Genomic DNA, 12,655 nt, shown 5'->3' with positions numbered 1-12,655 from the left:
GCTTTTGTCCACGTGTTTACTGTCTCTCAAAGTCAAGACACTACAACTGGCACATATTTGGAAAGTTTCAGGGTTTTAATAGTATGCATTTAAAGATTTATTTTTGGGATCTTATACTGTATAGAGTTGTTCGGCTTTTATTTGCTATTCTTATTCATAATTAATTGCATAATTAATTAAAAACTGTCACTGTATATATCTAGGCATATTTTTTGATAATTTACCCACCATTTAGTGTGTTTAGTATGAATAAAGTTTAACTTTGCCACTTTGTTTTTATTTCTAAATGCAGAAGATGCTGATCACTTGATTAATTCATAATTGCCAAATATTTTGTCAAATGCATTTTTTTGTTACTTTCTAACTGCAATTCAGAACTACTTTACTTAAATCATTTTGTGTATTTTAAAAATATCTTTTTTAGCAAGTGCATTACCAATCGAAAATAAACTTGGCTTTAACTTTTCAGTAATTTGATTTGTTCAGCCGTGTATAGATTTTGTGGACTCGTCACTTTGACAGATTATTACCATTACTATTGCACCCGCACCCCCCTTATTTTGTTTTGTGCCCCACTTGTTTCTGAAATCACTTCAAAGTATGTTAAAGACAAACTGCCGCTTTAAGACGGTTTATGGCAGTGCTCCCTCCTCCTTCGTCTTTGGATTAGTCATTGTCTGAGAGAGGAGGGAAAAATACTTTTTGATAGAAGAAGGAAAGTAAATACACTCCAACAGGCGAACCTTGACAACCCAGATTAAGGAAAACATCAGAGATCAAATAGTGCTGCTGCTGGGCTGTTGTCATGAGCTGCCTGAGGGAGGGAGGGAGGGAGGGAGGGAGGGGGGCCATACACTATTTGAACAGCCACTGGGGTCAGTGTGCTTGCTCACTTATGCAGAAACGGACCTTCAAAAAATGCAACCCAACTTTTGAAAGAAACTTGTTTTTCTGTAAATTCTCTGGCCATTGTGTTTGACCTGACATTCAGTCCGATGGAGTCAAACGTAGATTGTCTATTGCCGACATCTGTAAACCGTTCACTAATAAATGCATATGAATGTTCATAGTCTGAATGTGTAGAATGATGGGCAAGGCTTGAAATATTTGCATCCACTCGTATGCTGGAAGCTGTCCACCGCTTTCAAGCGAAACCTTAGCACCCGTCAGCTGTCTGCTCTGGCTTTCAATTATGCATGTGTAGAATGCAAGTGTGATGTGGGAAGGTCCAATCTAACAAACAATAAGCAAAACAAATGTGTGCCAAGCCAACCGACTCACTGAAATAAAGCTTGCACATTTTTTTAAAGAAAAAACCTGTTTATTGTTGCTTATTCAGGAATCGGTCTATACTATAGACTAGTATAGACTCTATAGGATGAATAAATGACTGATAAATCATTGGCAAAGTAGAGAACCTGACGAGTATTCATTCCCAGTTAACGTAGACATCAACAAAGCCTCATAAAATGAAATGGCAGTCGGTTTTAAAGTTGTCTTGTCTGTCTACCCGGTTGGCTTACAGGGAACCCAACAAGTTCCGTTGCCATTGCTGGTTGGAAAGTTGGATTTCTTTCATCCCGTCTTCTGGATGCATCACTCTGGCTAAGCCGGCGACTCGCTATGTTCTAAAACCATCAGCGTGCTCAAATTTGAGTCGGCAACTCTGTGGCTGGAAGAGGGATGAGCCGAGCGATGTTAATGTTGTTGACAGGCTGTTGCTGCTGTTTTTATTACTCCCCTTGTCTTTGAAGATCAAACCAGTGAGTGTCAGAAGTGTGCTTGTCTTCCGTTTGGCAATTTGAGGTGCATTCCAACAACACTTTAAAAGAAGTTCACTCCAGAGTTGTGTGATCACTGTTACCGCCGCTATCACTGCATAAAACATCAACGTGAGCCGCTGTTCCGAAAGGGAGCTCCTTAATTGACTGGTTGTTGCTTGTTTATTTGATATATATTTACAAGCCGGGCCGTAATTGGAAGGTCGTAATTACCCAAGATGCAGTGCTGTGCAGCGCTGAGGTGCTAGCAGGCAGATGCAGCACAGATAAAAGTTTGCAGATTCTTATTATAATCTAGCATGCTGCTTGATAGCAGACGGGGAGATTGCTAATTGGCCCATTGTCCCACACACGATGTCATTGTTTACTATTATGGTGTCCAATATGAGCATCAAACACAAGGCTGCTTTTATTGTTGCACCTTTTTTTTTTCCTGAGCATTAACGGCGTCCCCCAGAACAAAACTGAATCATTAAGTGACAATTGAACGAATGTTACTCCTTCACTGAGAATGACCTAAATGAAAACTGATTATTTCCTTATGCCAAGGTGCTTGAATAATGAAATCCATTTTGCCCTCCTGGGTTTACTACTATGAAGTCATACTTGTTGTGGTTATGTGTGTGTGTGAGCTCTTCACGGAGGATGACGGTATCTTCCCTGACCCTTCATGATTCAGTTGACCTGAGAAGTGGCAAGATAGCGGTGCCATCTGATTTATTTTGTCTCTCGGTTTCATGTCCAAACAATCTCGGTAGATTTCTCAGACACTATCTCTTGCTTTCCCAATTCCCCCCTCCAAAAGAGGTGTAGACCTTGTTTATACTCTGCCTGTTGTTTATTTGCTCGCTTGCTTTCCCAGTAGAGTTTCAGACATTGTTTGCCTCTTAATGCCGGAGCTCCTTAGAGGCACTTTGTTTTTGCTCTCAGAGTTGTAAATAAGGTGGGGTGCCATTCCCAAACCACTATGGTTAGAGTTTATTTTGTTTTGAAATATTTCACGTATAAAAATAAGTAAATGTAAAATCATAAATGTGCATTTTGTAAATTGCCCAAACCAATATGTAGGAATGTGTCAGAGGGAAACCTAGCTATCACTTACAGCAGTTTGATAGCATGGTTGCAAAAATGCACACACCCTCATAAACATGCTACTTTTTTTCACCAGTTACAACAAATGTTCACATTAGGGAGAAGGAGGCAAAATGCTTTCCGTTCATGTCATTTTCTATTTTGTTGCTGCCATTCGTGTTGAAGTTTAGCTACCAGCAATTCATCCAAAAGGAGAGTTCGGATTAGGGTTGAACATTTAATTGGAGCAGCTCATAGTGTTTGGTTTTTTCACCGTCACCTTGTAATTGTTTCGGTGTTATAAGCAGCTCCCGCTATTGCTGCAAAATGGAAATGCTTTGAGTCATCTCTTTGGAGAATGGCTCTCGATCACACATTCTTTTAAAAGGGAAAAGGAAGATGAATTTTGCCCATAAAGGCTGTATCACAAGGGCTTTTTATCCTAAATGGCTCAGGGAATTGTTATCTGTGGGAAGTGTGTCCTGCCTCGATCGTGTTCAATCAAGTGTCCACTTAGCTGTGACTAGGAGTAATTGTTCCCAAGTGGGCCACACACTGACCTGTTAATGTCTGCTTTGACCCGCTAACCTTGTCAGCACGTCTTGGGAAGGAGTTTAAATCATGTGGATTTCTGTCGTGTCTTTACCCCACCGGGTCAAGTGGGCACCGGCCCAGAAAGACCACTCTCTTGTAATTGTTCCCAGCACCGCGGGTCAGCTCGGGGTGTTCCCAAAGATCAACACTTATTGGATGTGTTACTGAGAGTGGCGTTACTTAACAGGTCAAGCTATTGATCCCGAGCAACGCCCGGTCGGTGCCCTTCCATGCCTTCGAGTCACAGCAGCTGATGTTTCGGTTTGTTTTCAAAACAAAAAATGTCTTTGCACTGTGGATACGAAAAAGATTTTTTTTTTTAAAGTTTCACCTCTTTGCAAAGTCCACTTTACGATTGATCCAAGGTGACAGGACTTCACAAACAAAGGACATGCTTGTTTCATGGACATGTAAATACAGTTGTGTAGCCACAAATCCACGCGGTATGGCCGCCTGTCGGGATCAACATATTTTTGGAAATAATGACAAGCATGCCAGCGAGTAATCAGACGGGTGTTATCTTGGGCCAATAGCAAGCCCAAGAATGTGGACAGGCTGTGGAAACACAGCTACAAGTGGAGATGCTTGAATTCCTCTCTGGTGAATTATGGAGAGTTGGGACATTGGACATTGGTTGCTTTGTTATTTGTCTACTTGTAAAGCTGCCCGTTAAAACCAAGACACGTGTTTGCATGCCTTCAAATTAATATTTGACAGCTGACCATATTTGCGTGTTTATTTGTACTGTATTCAAATGAAATGTATTTTCCAATGATCTTCAGTAGTCATCTGAAAAAGTACAGTCCTGTCAAGTGACATTTGACTCAACATTTGAACACACACAACTGTATGCAAAATAATGTGTGGTCCACATCACACGCACACAAAAATGATATGAGTCAGTTTGTGGCATTCCGTTGTTTTAAGATGAGCAATGAATCAGTATCTGTGCTTCAAGAAACAAGCCTTGTGGCCAAAATTGCGTTGATATGTTGGTTCCGATATGACACAAAAATTATGCATGTAGGCCAGGAATCAATGTGTCATAATGTGTCAAATTTGGTAACCCAAAAAAATCACATTCGCCCCTTTTAATGTCATTTCTTGGCTCAGTCAACGACTGTAGGGGTTCCCCCCCACACACGCACACCTTTTTTACTTCCTGTTTGTAATTGTTGTGTCGCTTCCTTCCCTCCTTTCTTTTTCTCTCTCTCTCTCTTTCTCTCCCTCTCTCTATTTTAGATGTGCCAGTGTTCTTGGTCGAAGACATCAAACTCAATTCTGATTGGTGGAATGGCGTTCCTGGAAATTCAGCAGGCGTGATTTGGGTAAGTCAAAACTAGCCCACTCTTTCTTCTTTCCATTTCATTTGACTAATTACTGATATTTATTTTATATTAATTTATATTTAAATAGTTTTGCCATTATTTTCAATAAACCTCTGGGTTTATATATATTACTGAAATTTATTATTATATTATCCACCTTTGCCAGTTATTATATTATCCATCTTTGCTCTGTGGGACTGTGTTTGTTAATAAAAGTTGGTTTGTCGGATTTTGACGTGTTCCACAATGACTAAGACTGTCTTGGACCTCCCTTAGTTACGATAACTGTCAGATTCAGCTGCTTGCCACGAGTTGGTTCAGTGCGGAGAATTCCAGACGTGCGCATTTATTCTCCGCTGACCAACTGAAAAGACACAAAGTAGTGCTTTCAGTCGTTAGCAGACATTTCTTTGAATAGAGATTTCCGTTCCGGCGAGTGCCTTTCCAGTTATTCGTATAATACGAGGATATGTTCCTCTTGTTCCTGCCATATGACTTGTGAACGCGTTTTGTATCTGGCTACATGCCGCCAGTGGTTACTGTAACCGCTGATCAGGAGAGAATGCGACACTTGTGCAAAGTCATGTAATCTGGAATTAAATATGGGACTGCTCCCCTCCCATCAGCAGGGGTGCATGTTGGCCGGACCATAAATCCAACACAGCAGGGCTTTTGCTGTTCCCACTATCTCCACGTCAGCGTGTTTTTTTTGAGTCTTCCAAATCTCTCCACAAAATGAACTTTCATAGATGACCTTTGAACGAGAGACTAACACATCGCTCCTGATCTTTTTAGGCAATAGATTTGTGTTCCAGTTGAGCATGTTTTGACAACGTTTCCCAGTGAGGAGCCCGTTCAAGTGAGAAAGCAACGTCGGAGAGATTCACGCATGGATGAGAAGAGGGTCATATCTTTCTGCTCCTTTTGCGCTCTTGCCCCGCCATGACACTTAACGCCTCATTTGTGGGCTCTGTGGTCAATGGCTTGAGTCTGTGATCTGTTACCATAAAAGGCAGCTTTTCTCTAGCTGCTGATGGGGCACTTACTTGTGGGCACCGGCACTCCCCCCTTGGATTGACTATCTACAATATAGAGGCTATAGGAGGACTTGTATCTAATGGATAGTTATAGATCATAAAGACAAAAAGCTCTTCTGCCATTTTGCTTGGAAGAGCGAGTTGAAAAGGACACGTCGACTGTGAAAGCACTTCCCTTGAACTTGTGTAGGAGTCTTTCTTGTCAACACTGGGTGGACAGAGATGCAGGATATCCAGGTCAAGGTTTGGGCATGTCTCGTTTCTTCCCACTCTGTCCACACCCTTGTGTGTCTGCAGTCCATGGTAGTCGAGCCAGGTTTTGTCATCCGTAAACTCCGACAGCATTTTTTTTAAAAGCAGATTTGTTCGTATTTTGTGACAATGAAAATATTCGAATGTTAAATGGCCACTCTTCTGCTGCCTGGGATGGATTTTGAACAAATACCCAGATGATGCCCCGTCTCAAATGTGCATAGTTGCTCACCAACATCCTGCTAAAGGCTTGCACTGTAACTCTATTCCTCTTGGCTCTCTTTGTTTTCCACTGATGCAGAGGCTTTGCCTTCATTGTGTCATATAGGGGAAAATACTTTGCTCGGGGAAGGATAGAGAGAGCGGCTTACTCCATTAGTGTCATTTGAATGGCTTATTAGATCAGTCTGACTGATAGATGCAGAAAATTGTTTTAATTGTATAATTTCTGTGGTTAACCACTTGTGCATAAAAGAGCCGTGAAGCGGGCGAAGCATTTGGCCCCTTTTTTTTTCTTATCGTTGCCTTTGCACAGGAAAAGAACAACAATCGGGGCTCTTTTGGATTAGGCGTAAACACGGCCAGAGTCACGCAGACTCACGCCCCCCTTGGGCAGGTTCAGATGAGCTCAGTGAGATGCTGCCCTTTTAGTAATGCATCTGACCAGCGAGACTCCTCAGGCAAAAAGAACAGCGCCTTTAAGCGGCGGATCAAGATGGCATAACTTGGCACACATTTTACAGCCTCGGAGAGCACGGCTCACTAAGCCCGGCACCCACAAGAGATGGAGACTCAATATGTACAGTCGGTCCAACATCAACCTCCGTCTGCCATCTCCTGCATTTTCCTGTTTGGACTTGAAGGTGATTCAGAGCCAAGGTGGTGACAGTTAACGGAAGCTAGGCAGAGGAGAGAGTATTTATTTACAGTGAGGCTCAGTGATGCTTGTTCAGGATGCGGTTTTACGCAGGATGCCCCCCCCCGACACCCACCCCTCCCCAAGAAACAAAACAAAACAAACATCCAAGCTCCAAAGCTCATCTTATCTTTCTCATCTCCACCCTTGTAGGTTTGATTATGAATGGGGGAATGTGTTCTAGTGGAGAGAGGGGGGGGGGCTTTGCCCCTCCGTATTGTGTAACTGTCAAGGTCCAAGACGAGACTTACTCAAATTGCCTTCCTGCCTGACCGGCCCAGGACTGGCACGAATGTCACCACAAGTCACCGGAACAAAATGAAGCGCCAAAGAGAAAGAATTTTATTTGGGAGCGATAATGTGTATTGAGAACCCCCTACGATAAAGTAAACGGTACAAAAATCAAAATATAAACTGCAATGTCATGACATTTAATTGCCTTACTGTCAGTAGAGATGTTTGGAACATTTCCAAAGAACCGTATCACCAAAAATCATTGAATGATACGGGCCTGTTCGTTGAAAACAAACTACGTGGAGCTTTTCTCCGTTTCTGCCATGTTGACAGTCTTTTCCAAGTTTCAACAGCAGGCTTTATGGTCTGCCTTACGGCCTCATCTGTGTGGACGGGGCCATTTCAACTGCCACATAAAAAGCACATCTGTTCAAGTCCAAATTGTAAAACGGACGCACGTGTCCGTCCGTCGGGGAATCATTGAGTTCAGAATGCAGTAGGAGACATCACCACGTTCAAGTTGATATTTTGTTCCGATTGTTTTTTCAAACACTTCCATTGTGGTAGTATCATTGAGCAGTGTTTTGACTTGAACCAAACATGCATGTTTGAATTTTACTGAATTTGGTTTATAAGGTGGTTTTGCTCCAATCAGTGCATTACGTTGATGTTTCAGAAGTTCACTATGCAGGCCTTCTCTTCGCCTAACGTCAGTTGACGCAGAGGCCTTCAATATAAATACTGTATATTTTTATCGATGCATTTATTTAATGGTCACAGAGACACAGTTGTGCATTTTACAAGCTCCCAGGCACGTCACGTTTTACTTTATCAAATTGTTTTGTATATTGCCATCATTTGTATTCTTAGCATTCCTTTATGGTGTGCCGTGAAGCCATTCGCCCTTTGGGGGAACGGCCTGAGTAGTTAGTCATTTCTTTTTGGAAACGCACTGTTGATTTTGATTTACGAGTTTTATGAGTTACTTGTTGTTGCTTGTTGAAAATGCACACCAATGAAAAATTTGTACATGGATTAATATTTTAGATAATATCTGCAGATGTTGAGTGTTTTTGTGAAGAAAACGTGGTGTACTCAGACATGTCATTTTGCATGTAGTGATGATGTCAAGAGCTGTTTCCTGTGCTTTGTTGTGGAGAACTTTAGCACCTCTACGTGATGAACTCACGAAACTTCAAATATAATTTTTATACACGACATATAGCTATCTCATCACATTTTATAACTCCAATTGAAAAATTTTGTTAGTATATATAAATGGACAGAAATATTGAATATTTTCCATAAATAGTTTGTCCAGTATATTCATTAATTCATCAAAAATCTTTGTTTTTCTGGCCTGCAAAAAAAAAAATATTTTTTTAGCTTTTGTACTGTCTTGTATTCTTTGCAGTGAAATTCGGACAACACTTTTATGTTGTGGTTGCAGAGCCTTATCTGTGTTTGAGGTCTCCACTTTAATGGGCTTTATTGATCTAAACAACATCAGGGGTTGTGGTCATGTTCGTCAGGCTGAGATAACTTCTGTGTAATTCTACTTCAACTATATATTAGCCTCTTATCAGTCTAAATAACGTTGCCTTTTAGGCTGTAATGCACCAGTAAGTCACAGGAGCTCTTCATGTCGGCAGAATCTTAATAAAGCATATCCTGTGGACATCTTCCTGCAGAGAGAGTGAAAAACTAAAAGGTTAAAAGGCATGCTGGGAAGCTTCCACACCATTACTGAGAATCGTCTCCTTTGAAAAGCTCAGTATGTAATAAATGTAAAAAAATAAAATAAATGCAAAATGGTGGTTTGGGAATCATTAAAAAAAAAAAGCATACCATACCATTCTGCTCAAATAACATCAGGTGGCAACTAACTCATCTGTGTAAATCCAAATCCAAACTATCCAACGCATTTCAAAAATGAAGTGAAACTGGATCAAGTTGCTCAACGAAATCCCAGGCTAACTCCAAAAGAAAAATCCTAAACAATAATAACTCTGTTTCTGTGCTGACAAAGAAATCTGTTAGCATTTCTTTTTTTTTTCAAAAGACAGAAGTGAAATCACTGCGTTTGGTCATCATTTATTCTTGTGCAGGCTGTGAGTAGTCAGTTCCTTAAAGGCTCCTTCAAGCCAAGTGTATTTTGTTTTCCTTTAATAAAAAAGCACAAAACATAGATGGGCATTTGACCAAATTTGAGATATATATTTATTCATAGTCAAGGACAAAGCGTGTTGGAGAAGGCAGCTCTAGCGTAGAGTCCCCGAGCTCCGGTTGAGCAGGAGATCCCTTTTCAGTGCCAGCTGTTCTCTCAGATACGCCGTTCTGTGCTGAAATTCTCTTAATATATTTCAGCGGGCTCAGGAGAATAGTCCAAAACAAGCGTGCCAGGAAGGAGAATGTTGAATTTTTTATCAGCGGGCCTCAACTCGCTGAGCTGGTGGGCAGCGCTCTCATTCATGAGCAGATGTTAGGTGCAGTTCGACTCTGCAGCTAATGTGAACTTGCTGGCCTCTCTGCCATTGGCTGCAAGGACGTTGGCAGTGACCTGGCATCTGAGAATTGTTCTCGGTAAAAAGCACGGGTTTCAAATCGGAGCCCCCACCTTTTTTCGCCGCATCTTAGCCCAGGAGCTGTGTCCTGCCTGGACAGCCTATCTGTCTTCCGTTTGACAGTGATTAAACACTCACTTCTGTTTATTGGGGCATACACAGGGCAGCAATTTTTCTGTTTATTTCTAATTGAGAGGATCAACCAACAATCCTCGTCATCAGGAAAATATGGTTCTTGATTTAGAAGATATTTTATGGGTGACTATTTGTCAAAAAGCAAGTCGCTTCTTTTTAACATTTTATTGCCAGTCACAGGTTTAACCAACACACAGAAAGTTTCCTATTTTTCTTCCCCCCACATTATTGTGGTATTAGATTTCAGGAGTGAGCTTTTTTGACATTTTGACTCCCCAGCGGTGTATTTTTAAAGGCCAAATTTTGTCGATTAATCGGTTCACTCTGACAGCTCTAATTTATCGATTAAATCATAACTAAACATAGGCTCGGTGAATTGAAAGTGACAAATAACACGGTGTCTGTAGTTTTTAAGTGAACATTTGACCTTTGTTTTGTTTTGAAATCAACAGTATAGATCTTGTTGCGTTTAATTGGACAGTTGTTCATTTTCTCTTCTTGTTTACTGCCGTTGGCATCTTCACATCTTGGCAACGGCGCACCAGCTCTTGGCGGGTTCCACTTGTGACTCGACGAGCAAATTGCATAAGTAGTCGTGGGGACTCGTGAAATTTACTCAGAACGTAACCTGCGTCGTCGTCGGTGTGACATTGCAAGGCATACGGGAGAATTACTGCCGAGCGGCGGGCGGGCGGTCAGGCGTTCGTATAAATAAAGCACCTGTGAGAGGCAAGCTGCTTGGCTCTGCTTGGTCCTCTCCTTAGCTGGAACCAGCTGGTGCTGCGGTCAGCCCGGCGGACGCTTTCCTCTCTATGGACCGGTGCTGCTGAAATCTGCACGGACAAGCTGCTCGGCCTGGCTTTGATGCGGCCGTATAGATTTCGAACGCTTTCCTTTTATCGAAGCTATTTGGTGCGTATAGTGCCATTAACAAATTGGTTTGTGTGTGACATTGACTAGAGCAGGCACCCTGCCAGTCATTTTCCGTCGGAGCGTACGAGTGAAAGTCATCCCACAGTAAAGTTGTACATAAGGGACTCGAAGATTGGAAATGACAAGCTCTTGTTTCGTCTGCATGTCTCATTTTCACTTTCTAATTGGTCGTTTTTCAGGTTGGCTTTATGAGAGCAAAACTAATTAGTGTTACTAAATCCAGCGGAAAAAAAATAGCACTCTGCTTGATTGTTCTGGTTTCCTCTCCTGTGTCAGGCGCTCAACAATAAAATGTGACTGTAATAGTTTTCCAATCGCTCGTATTTCAACGTCCCAGAGCTGAATGGAAATCCCGGTCTCTTGACATTTTGTTTGGCAAGATCCGGGAACAGTGGTTGCCCTCTTGCTTGTGTCTTTGTGACTCATAGGAAGCTTCATTTTTTGGGTTGTTGTTTTTTTGCTGGTAGGGCAAAACAATGTGCTGTGTTTTCGAGGGGGGCACTCTCTGCTTTGATTTGGACGTGTCCTCCTGACAAGAGCAGCCAAACAAGTTTACAGTAGCGGTGACATTTAGCGTTACCTTTATTCAAAGCGCTCCAGCTGCAGCGAGCCCTCAGGAAGCACATCGCGGGCCCACACGGGCGGCCGGCGTCCACAAAGAGGAATACGAGCTGTGTTTGAGTTGGCACACGCTCTTCTCTCAGGGAAGTTTTGCTGTCGGTGCAGAAAGTCCAGTGGCGGCGGCTCTTGTGGGGTGGCGCTGATTCCAAGGGCAGGATGGGCCTTTTCCACCTCTCCCCTCTTTCAGGAAGCACATCTTGTCGTTTTTTTTTTGTTTTAAAGTAGGCGGCGGCAACGAGCTGGCTTCCTGGTGACACTAAAGTTGTGATATGATTTTAGACAGAACTTACCTGGCCGTTCTTTTGTTACGCAGCCACTGCGGCTTTGTGCAATGAGCTAATAAGATGTGTGGCAACTTCAGTGTGACAACAATTGAACTTAACCATTGCAACCATTTTGTAACCCCCCCAAACAACACAACAACTCTATTGGGAACTTGTCCTCAGAAAGCCGTAATTAAGAAGTGCTTGATCCAAGGTTAGGGAGGAGCGGTGTTTAACCGCAATTAGAGCAAAGCGCAAATTAATTTGGACTCGTTTACAGTTTTTGAAATGTGTCATTATTTGTTTAATCAAGGGGGGTCACGTTGCTGTGTGTGTGTACCAGATTGGGGGTAGGGTTGTGTTGCTGCTAATGGGGAAATCTATTTATTCATTCAGCTTTAATGAATCGTAATTTGAAAGTGACCTGTTTTGTATCCCCATGTTAGTCCGCTAACATTTCTCTCTGAGGTGCACGACTAATGTACACACACACACGCGTCTGCACTATGTCTCCTGGCGGTGGTGCGGCTCTTGAAAGCTTAACACATAAAAATAAATGAGGTCCAGGTTTCCTTCAGTCAATTGTCTAAATAATGTGGTTTATTTCTGTGTGAGCATGGCAATAATATATCACAGCATTTACAAGCATTTCTAAAGGAATCATGAAATAAAGCACACACACGCATTTTTAAAATACGAAGACCCGCTTTTTGTCGGAACTCCAATAACACATGATAATAAACAACATTATTATCCAGATATGTGGTGGGAATCAGAGACAGTTTTCCGGGTCTGGATGAGCAGGCATTCACTAACTATCCCACAAGTCATTACTCCTTGTGTGGCATATAAACACGTTGAAAACAAACAATGACCCTGCGCAGACGCCAAACCGCAAAAACAATTTCAAAGCTACGCAATGTAGT

General features: G+C 42.1%; 1 protein-coding gene across 6 annotated transcripts in view; it reads left to right on the top strand.

Moving 5' to 3' along the window:
* The window catches only part of foxp1b (forkhead box P1b), an 84,549-nt gene that overhangs the window by 646 nt on the left and 71,248 nt on the right, over nt 1-12,655 (top strand). For all 6 annotated transcript variants that reach the window (XM_088389551.1, XM_088389546.1, XM_088389545.1 and 3 more), the window contains exon 2: nt 4,689-4,774. The gene's annotated coding sequence lies outside the window, so the exon portion shown is untranslated. The remainder of the gene's footprint in view (nt 1-4,688; nt 4,775-12,655) is intronic.

This window comes from Syngnathus floridae, chromosome 11 (assembly GCF_059516105.1).
Source record: "Syngnathus floridae isolate MCC-2025c chromosome 11, RoL_Sflo_1.0, whole genome shotgun sequence".
NCBI classification, from domain to species: Eukaryota; Metazoa; Chordata; class Actinopteri; order Syngnathiformes; family Syngnathidae; genus Syngnathus; species Syngnathus floridae.
Note: the sequence above shows the minus strand (reverse complement) of the source record. Positions and strands in the feature narration are given on the sequence as shown.